Here is an 8,838-nt window from a genome sequence, read left to right as displayed (position 1 = left end):
AAATGTTACTATCTGTTTGCTGTAGTGAGAGTTCGGATACTTTTATGATCATTTAAGTATTTTGGTGGCCGGAATACTGAAGAAGTAGAGCTGTAATTATTTTCTTTAAAATGTTTATTTATTTTAGAGAGGGGGAAGGGAGAGAGAGAGATAGAGAGAACAAGTAGGGGACGGGCAGAGAGAGAGGGAGACAGAGGATCCAAAGTGGCCTCCTCACGGACAGCAGAGAGTACAATGCAGGGCTTGAACCCACCAACTGTGAGATCATGAGCTGAGCCGAAGTCAGATGCTTAACTGACTGAGCCACCCAGGTGCTCCTAGAGCTTTAATTCTTTCTGACCATTTATGCCCCACTCATCCTCCCATTCTACATAAGGTTTCTTCTCAGATTACAACTGAAGGCATGCACACTAATTACTCCCAATTTTGTCTTTCACTGTAGATATTAACCAAATATAGAATATCAGCCCTCTCATGCTTCTTTCCACAAAAAAGGTATCTTTTCTCCCATAACAGCAGTATTTTTAAACAAAGATCATATCTCAGATTCATGTGAAACATTTATTTGTTTGTATGGTTATAAATTATAGGTGCCTAAACACTAGCTCAGACCTACCAAATCAGTACCTTGGACAGAGTGGGACTCAGCGTGTGTATTTTTCAACAATCCTTGGTTAAGAAATCGTGCTCTAGAGGGCAGAGATAATTATATGCTCTTCCTGGCAGTTGGGGTTTTCCTGCTGATGTTGTCTCTGTTGCTGCTTGCTCTGCTGCCTTAGCACTTCTTGTAATAACAGGTGTGGTAGGCCCACTGCTGGCAAAAGTAGAGACCAACACCAGCATTGTGGAGCTGGGCTCTTTCTTAATGCTGTGCTCTCCTCACACCATTAATTCTGGCCTGAGGCCAAAGAAGGAATCCTTTCTAAAGGTGGGATAATTTTCAAAACCAAAGAGCATCAATGCTCAGTCTTATGACTGAGTCTAAATTAGAGTCTAAATTCAGAGAATAGAACTCTATTTCACACTTATTAATAGCTGTTTGCTGGTATTCCCTATATTCCTTGCTTATACTAATATCATGCATTAGATTTACTCAAGAGAACAGGAAAGGAGACAAACTTCCAGCTGTGAGAGGCTGCCCTGGAAATGAAGCAAAAGCAAAGGTGGCTTAAAAAAATCATAATGGGTAAGCACAACAGGAAGAGTGAGTCTAACAGTTGTAGCTGGTTACTGTAACTGACATTTGTCATATTAATGATCACCTCTTGAATAGCATTTCCATAATTGGGGAAATTTCCATTGGTCCTCTCTCTCAGATGTAGAAACCAGAATTTGAATTCTCAGGTTCCCTAGCAAATAAAAGGTGGATGTGTGACTTAATACTTTTCCAATCACTCATACAATTTCATTCATAGTAACTGACTGGTGGCAAGGACTTTGTGCTGCAACTCCAGTGTTGCCACTATAGATGGTAATAAAGAATGAGAAGAACGTCAGGAGTTGTGTGATTGATCGACCTGCTGAGGCAGAAGTAGAAGTGGCTGAGAAGTGGCTTTGTAAAGATGAACACCTTTCATTTTCCGCTTGATGATGGAAAGCACAGCACCAGCAGTTTCCTCAAAAGGCTAGTTCTATGGTGGGATTTGACAACGGTTTCCAGAGGAAGAGAATCAGGATTATCCCGGTGAACTTTTTATCTATCAAGCTTTTCCTAATTTTAAAACAAATCCTATTTTTTTTGCATGAATTAGGCAAAGTGAATTTTCTTGTTGCAGCTAAGTTCCCAGAGCATACATAAGTAAGACCATACATGGTTGCAGGCAACATACCTTCCATTCATGGGAAGATTGCACTTTGTTTTCTGCTCGGGTCAATCCTGAAGACAGTAAGAATTTAGCTAGCGTGAGACTTTATCACATGGCATGCAGGGACAAAATAAATAAATTCCGTGTAACTGCTCTGAATAAAATACTTGTTGAAAGCAAAGCTGTAGGGGAACCAAGAGGCTATTCAGATAAATTGTATAAGAGTGAGAGATTGATTTCATGCTTTTAATTACGCAGGAGGGCTTGCAGAAAAGGAATGATATATGCAAAATCCAAAATTTTCAGATCAAGCCATAGTCTGAGAACCATGAAATTTGTATAAGCATTATAAAGAATCTTAATATTTGCTACCAAAGCATTAATGTAGCCAAAAAAGTAAATTCAACATTTGCTTTTGTGAATTTTTGGAATTCAATATTTTTTTTATTTAAACCTTAACCAGATTCCTTAATGGAAAGCTAGGTTGTTGCTAAGAAAGAATATAACTCTATGGATTCTAATGGAATGGAATAAAGACATATGGGAAGATTCAGATGATTCAAATGACTCACATTCTCCTGGATCCACAACTTCACTGACTCTCCATTGCTAACCTCCTCCTCTGCACAATGAAGATATTTCTGCCTTGTTTTAAGACCCTTTAAAACAAAACAAAAACCTACCTGAGACTGTTACCTGGCAAGAGGAATCCAATCCTGATGTCCACCCTCAAAATGTCATCTTGCTAGACTTACAAATAGAGTCAAATCCCAGTATGAGCTTCGTGTGAGGGAGGGAGCACTTTATTTTTTTTTTTCTTTCTTTTTTTTTTTAATTTTTTTAACGTTTTTTATTTATTTTTGGGACAGAGAGAGACAGAGCATGAACGGGCGAGGGGCAGAGAGAGAGGGAGACACAGAATCGGAAACAGGCTCTAGGTTCTGAGCCATCAGCCCAGAGCCCGACGCGGAACTCGAACTCCCGGACCGCGAGATCGTGACCTGGCTGAAGTCGGACGCTTAACCGACTGCGCCACCCAGGCGCCCCGAGGGAGCACTTTATAAAGCAAATTAAGAAAAGGTTTTCACAGCAATATACATAATTGCAAGATTTTTCAAATTGGCTAGCTGCAGATCTGTGGAATACACGTGGTTCTGGGAACATAAAGGGGAGAGGTGCAGTTTCAGATATGATCAATTTGCTGATATGGATGCAGCTATCAGACATTCTAAATTCAAAGTGTTAACACAAAGGTCTGAAAGTAATTGATTGTTAACAATTTCTTGACTGAAAAGTGGACCAGTGTGTGACTTTGCTAAATAAAACGAAAATGCCAGATTCCTTCATGTTATGTGGAGAGGTAAAAATGTTAGAATGGACGTATTACGTGTGACTTTCTCTGCCAGCACTCAACTATTGCCTGCAGGAAGCCACAGAAAATATTTTCATTAAAAAGACGTTGAGAAATACCACAAAGAATGAAACCCCAGTATCTTAAAAGTACTGTGGTGTTTGTTCTCTTTAAGCAAGATAGATGGATAATGACTTTCCCACTGAAAAGGATTCTTAAGAACAATTAGAAGAGTTTAACTTAGGAGCTAAAGTGTGGTGAGTCACAGTAATAACTAGCAGGAACATTTGGACATGTCTAGTTGATCAAGGAGTCTCTAGGATAAAGATAGACAGTCAGACATTGAACGGTTAATCTTTACCTCTTCCCCAAATAAACATAAATAAAGAAACAAACAAAAAGCTTTCTCTAGTAAATGGAAACCTGATTCAAACCATCAAGATAGTCATAATTTTTAATTTAATTTTCTGATGTAAGTCAATCACAGAATAAAAATGCCAAAAAAGAATTTTGATTTCAATTCTGATGTGGACTGAACAAACTCCTAAATAATACATGGGCCAAAGAAGAAATCTCAAAAGAAGTTAAAAATACTTGAGGCAAATTTAAGTGAATTACAAGCTGTCAAAATCGTGGGATGCAGCAAAAGTAGTGTTTACAGGGAAATGTATAGCATTGAATGCATATATTAGAAAAGAGGAAGGTTCTCAAATCAATAACCTAACTTTGCACTTCAAGAAGCTATAAAACAAAATAACAATGTAAGCCTAAAGCAAGCAGAAGAAGAGAAATAGTAATTAGACCAGAAATAAATTAAATTGAAAACCAGGGAATCAATAGAAAAAAAAATCAATGAAATCAAAGTAGTTTCTTTGAAAAGATAAGTGAGATTTGAAATAATCTAGCCAGGCTAACAAAGAATAATAATAATTTTAAAAAAAGAAGACAAAAGTTACTAAAATCATAAATGAAAAAGGGATTATCACCATGTATCCTTTTGATATTAAAAGTATCATAAGGGTAAGTTATGAAATCTTTATGGCCATAAATTTGATAATTTAGTGGAAAGGGACCAATTCCCTGATAAACACACACAAAAAAGCCAGAAACTCCCAAAACTCACCTAAGGAGAAATGCATAATTTGAAAAGGCCTATATCTATTAAAGAACTGAGTCAATAATTAATAACTTCCAAAAGAGAAAACATCAGGTACGGATAGTTTTCCTGATGAGTTTTATCAAACATATAAAGAAGAAGTTATACCAATTCTCTATAATTTTACCCAGAAAATGGAAGCAGAGAACCACTGTCCAACTTGTTCAATTAGGTCAGCATAAACCTAATACCAAGTGAGATAAAGACATTATAAGAAAGGAAAACTGCAAAACAAAATTTCTCAAACAACATCGAGGCAAAAATCCTCAAAAAAATATTAAAAAATCAAGTCCAATAATGTGTGAAGATTATACTCTACCCCTAGTGGAATTTATTTAAGGCATATAAGACTGGTTTCAACATTCGAAAATCAATTAATGTGATCCACAATGGCTTAAAAATCATCTTAATTGATGCCAAAAAATTATTCTACAAAACCCAACACTCACAGTAATAAAAACACTCTGCAAAGTACACATGGAAAGGAAGTTCCTTAATTTTGGATTTGACAATGAGTTTGTAGATACAGCACCAAAAGAATATTCCGTTTGAAAAAATTGATATTTTGAATGTACTAAAATTGAAAACCACTTTTTGAAACACACAAAGAGCCTCTCTAGAAGACAGCATAGACATTTTTGTATAAAAACAAACAAACAGACAAACAAAAAACAAAACCCAAACCATATTCTTAGTTTGTGCTCCTTGATATTTACCCAAATGAGTTGAAAATTTATGTCACCACAAAACGCTACACATCAGTATCTTTAGAAACTTTATTCGTGACTGAAAAAATCAGAAGATTTCCTTCAATAGATGAATAATTAAACAAATTATATGTCCACATAATACAATATTATTATAAAATACAATGAAATGAACTTTCCAGCCATGAAACACATGGAAGAACCATAAATGCATATTGCTAAGTGAAAGAAGAGAGTCTAAACAGTCTACATGCTATATCATTCCAATTATATAAAAAATACAAAGTCAACCTAAAAAGACAGTGAGATCAATGACTACCAAGGGTTTAGCATAGTGGGAGAGAGGAAGACTAGGGGGAAACTCAAAGGATTTTTAAACCAGTGAAACTATTTTGTACAATAGTGTAATGGTGGATACATGACACGAATCATTTGTTAAAACTCATATTACATTACAACACAAAGAGTAAGCCCCAATGTAAACTAGAGCCTTTGGTTAATAATAATGTGTCAATGTTGATTCATCAATTGTATAGATGTACTACACTAATATGTTCAAAGGAAGTATTTGGGAACTCTGCATTCCATTCAATTTTTCTTTTAGGTTTCTAAAACTGCTCTAAAAAATAAAGTTTATTAATTTAAAAAAGTATCAAGCACAAAAAGACAGGAGATAGATTTAGTTTAAATTGCTATATAAGAAGCCCCACTCATGTGTGGAATTTGAGAAACAAAACAAATGAATAAAGGGGGAAAAAGGGAGACAAACCAAACAATAGACTCTTAACTATAGAAAACAGATGGTTAGCAGAGGGGAGGTAGGTGGGGGGATGGGTGAAATAGATGAAGGGGATTAAAAGTACTCTTATCTTGGGGCATCGGGATGGCTCAGTGGGTTAAGCTTCTGACTTTGGCTCAGGTCATGATCTTGTGGTTCCTGATTTCTAGTCCCGCCTCTGGCTCTGTGCTGACAGCTCCCAGCCTGGGGTCTACTTTGGATTCTGTGTCTCTCTTTTTCCCAGTCCCTTCCCCACTCCTACTCTATTTCTCAAATAAATAAATAAAAATTAAAAAAAAAGATTACACTGATCTTGATGAGTACTGAGTATTGTATAGAATTGTCAAATCATATATAGAATTGTCAAATCACTATATTGTACACCTGGAACTAACATAATACTATAAATTAACTATATTGGAGTTAAAATAAAAATTATAATTAAAAAATAAAATAGTCATTACATTCATGAAATAAATTTGACTTAGCTATGTAAAAAAACAAAAACAAAAGAAGCCGGTCTAAAAAGTCTACATAGTATATAACTGTATTCATAGGACTTTCTGGAAGTTAAGACTTATAGAGATAGCAAAGAATGCCAGGGCTTTGGGTGATTGTGGGAAAGATGAGTAGGTGAAGCACAAGAGATTTTTTAGGCTGGTGAAACTGTTCTCCATGATATTGTAACCGTGAAATATGACATTATACATTTGTTAGACTCATGGAAATTTATAGCACAAAGAGTGAAACTTAATGTATGCAAATTTAAAAGAATCATTTAGGAGTTCAGGGAATCCCAGTAAAGAATATAGACTTTGACAAGAGAATTTAACTGTATTACAAATGTATGAAACACCTCACTGAAGTAGGTGGAAGAAAGGTGCTGACCTCAGTTATCTTAGAAATGAATTGAGTCTGTAAGTTAAAAGCAAAGGGAACTGAACATACGCACTTTGCTCTAGCTGATAAAGTATCCCAAGGGCATATGGGTTAATGATTTTGATACCACTATGTAAGTAGACTGGAACTGAAAACTTAAGCAATGTGAGCCAGCATTCTTAACTTTCCCAGTGAGAGTTTACAGATAAGCAAGAGAATAGAATGATCCATGATTTAATGGGTTAAAGTTGAAGACATGAGTGTGAACTCATGTTATTTTAATATAGATACAGATGGGAAATTTAGATGTTTATAGATATGTGTATATACATAAGTTCATATACACATACGAGAGGGTCTGAATGAAACAATACCCGTGTAGCATTGAGCATACCTATCACAAAAGTTGGGTAAACAAATAAGACCCTCACAAGATACTCCCCAGTGTTTATCTTTAGTTTATATCAAGGTTTCAATATTTATTCAAGTAAAGTCTAGGAAATGCCCCTTATGGGAGGTATTCCATACAAATTTATTTCAAAGAATAAGTTTTGAATCATGGTACTGAAATTAGACCACACATCAATAATAAATAATAATAATAATAATAGAATTTCTAGAGGTAATAAGGCTCAATAATTTTATGTGCCAAGCACTGTGTTACTCGCAACAAGAATTAGGGTGAAAAGCAAAAAAAAATCTTACCCTTATCTAGTTTAAAATAACTTGTCTCTAGAGGAGATAAGAATACACACATATAAAAAAAATACAGTAAAGTGGTAAGTTAATAGTCTTAAGGAAATACAGTAAAAACACTATGGAAGAACAAAATAGATATAAATTATCTTCAGAAAAAGGAATCAAAGCAGTCTTCATTAACAGTATTACTTTATCTGGAATTTGATGGAGCAGTTAAGAATGAGTAATATCAAGCTTGAAAATTTATTTTCCATCTTGAACGTGCTTACATCATCATTTTTATTGTGTTACATATTACATTAAAAGTCTTCTTTGTCAGAACAAAATTAACGTATCAAGGTGTTTTGTTTTTGTTTTATGACATGATTCATTGTGTAACATTTAAAATTTGCAAACCAAAGTACCCCAAACTTAGTGGCCAAAAAAATACCTTTCATTTACTTCAGTATTCTGTTGATTGGTTCTGTGCTTCTGACCTGACCCATCCTGGGTGCTGGGCTGTGCTGTCTCACGTATTCATGGTCAGCTGGTAAATGGCTGGTATTTGAATGATATAGGGTGACCTCACTGTGTCCAGTGACTGGCAAGACTATGAGTCAAGGCATCTTAATTCTCTTCCATCTGGTCTCTTATCCACACCTGTAGGCTAGTTTGACATTATTCACATGATAGTTTTAAGAGCGTGGGCAATGAAAGAGGGTGGTGCCATTGCACAAGTATTTTGTATGCCACTGCTTACATCACAATTGCTAATATCTCATTGACCAAAGCAAGTCACATGGACAGGTCAGAATTTAAGGGGTGAAGAAATAGACCTCACCTCTAGATAGGAAAAACTGTCACACTGCAAAGGACATGAACATAGGGATAGGAAGATTTTGTGCCATTTTAGCAATGTCATCACACATGATTTCTTAGAAAATAATTACTGAATAGAATATTGCAAAGTTGGACCTGTATGTGGTTTATATGCTAACATTTACTCTTGAAAATATAACAAAAGGACACTGAGACTTTTAGAGATATCATGAAAAATAAATATGGCAAATCTCTATAATAAATGGGATAACGTGCTGTTTGTGAAAAAATTACTTGATCATGATTAAATTCACCTTATATATATCACCTTATATCTTATATGTATAAAATATGTATAAAGTATAAAAACACCAAAGTTAAAGGCAAACAAGATAATTAATACATTAATAATACATTCATTCACTTAAATCTTGTTGACCCTTCTCTATGTGTCTATGTTCATGTATTGTCAAAGTGCTTAGTTAAGTTTGACTCGTGGTATGGAAATTCTAGAAAGCCTTCTGCTCACTGTATTGTGTTGTAATTTGAGATCTAGAATCTTTTTTTAGTTTATTTAAATTCCAGTTAGCATACAGTGTAATATATTAGTTTCAGGTGTACAATATAGAGCGATTCAACACTTCCATGCAAACCCAGTGCTAATC

At 35.0% G+C, this 8,838-nt stretch overlaps 1 long non-coding RNA gene across 1 annotated transcript; it reads right to left on the bottom strand.

The window, feature by feature from the left end:
* Positions 1-318: 318 nt before the first annotated feature.
* LOC106984564 (uncharacterized) lies at positions 319-8,267 on the bottom strand. The gene is made up of 3 exons (XR_008293122.1): positions 7,806-8,267; positions 1,242-1,349; positions 319-1,140 (listed from the first exon to the last, which is right to left on the bottom strand). It is a non-coding gene; the product is annotated as an uncharacterized LOC106984564 (long non-coding RNA).
* Positions 8,268-8,838: the final 571 nt, after the last annotated feature.

The sequence above is a fragment of the Acinonyx jubatus genome, chromosome E4 (assembly GCF_027475565.1).
Source record: "Acinonyx jubatus isolate Ajub_Pintada_27869175 chromosome E4, VMU_Ajub_asm_v1.0, whole genome shotgun sequence".
In the NCBI taxonomy this organism is placed as follows: domain Eukaryota; kingdom Metazoa; phylum Chordata; class Mammalia; order Carnivora; family Felidae; genus Acinonyx; species Acinonyx jubatus.
This window is presented reverse-complemented; position numbering and strand designations above follow the sequence as displayed.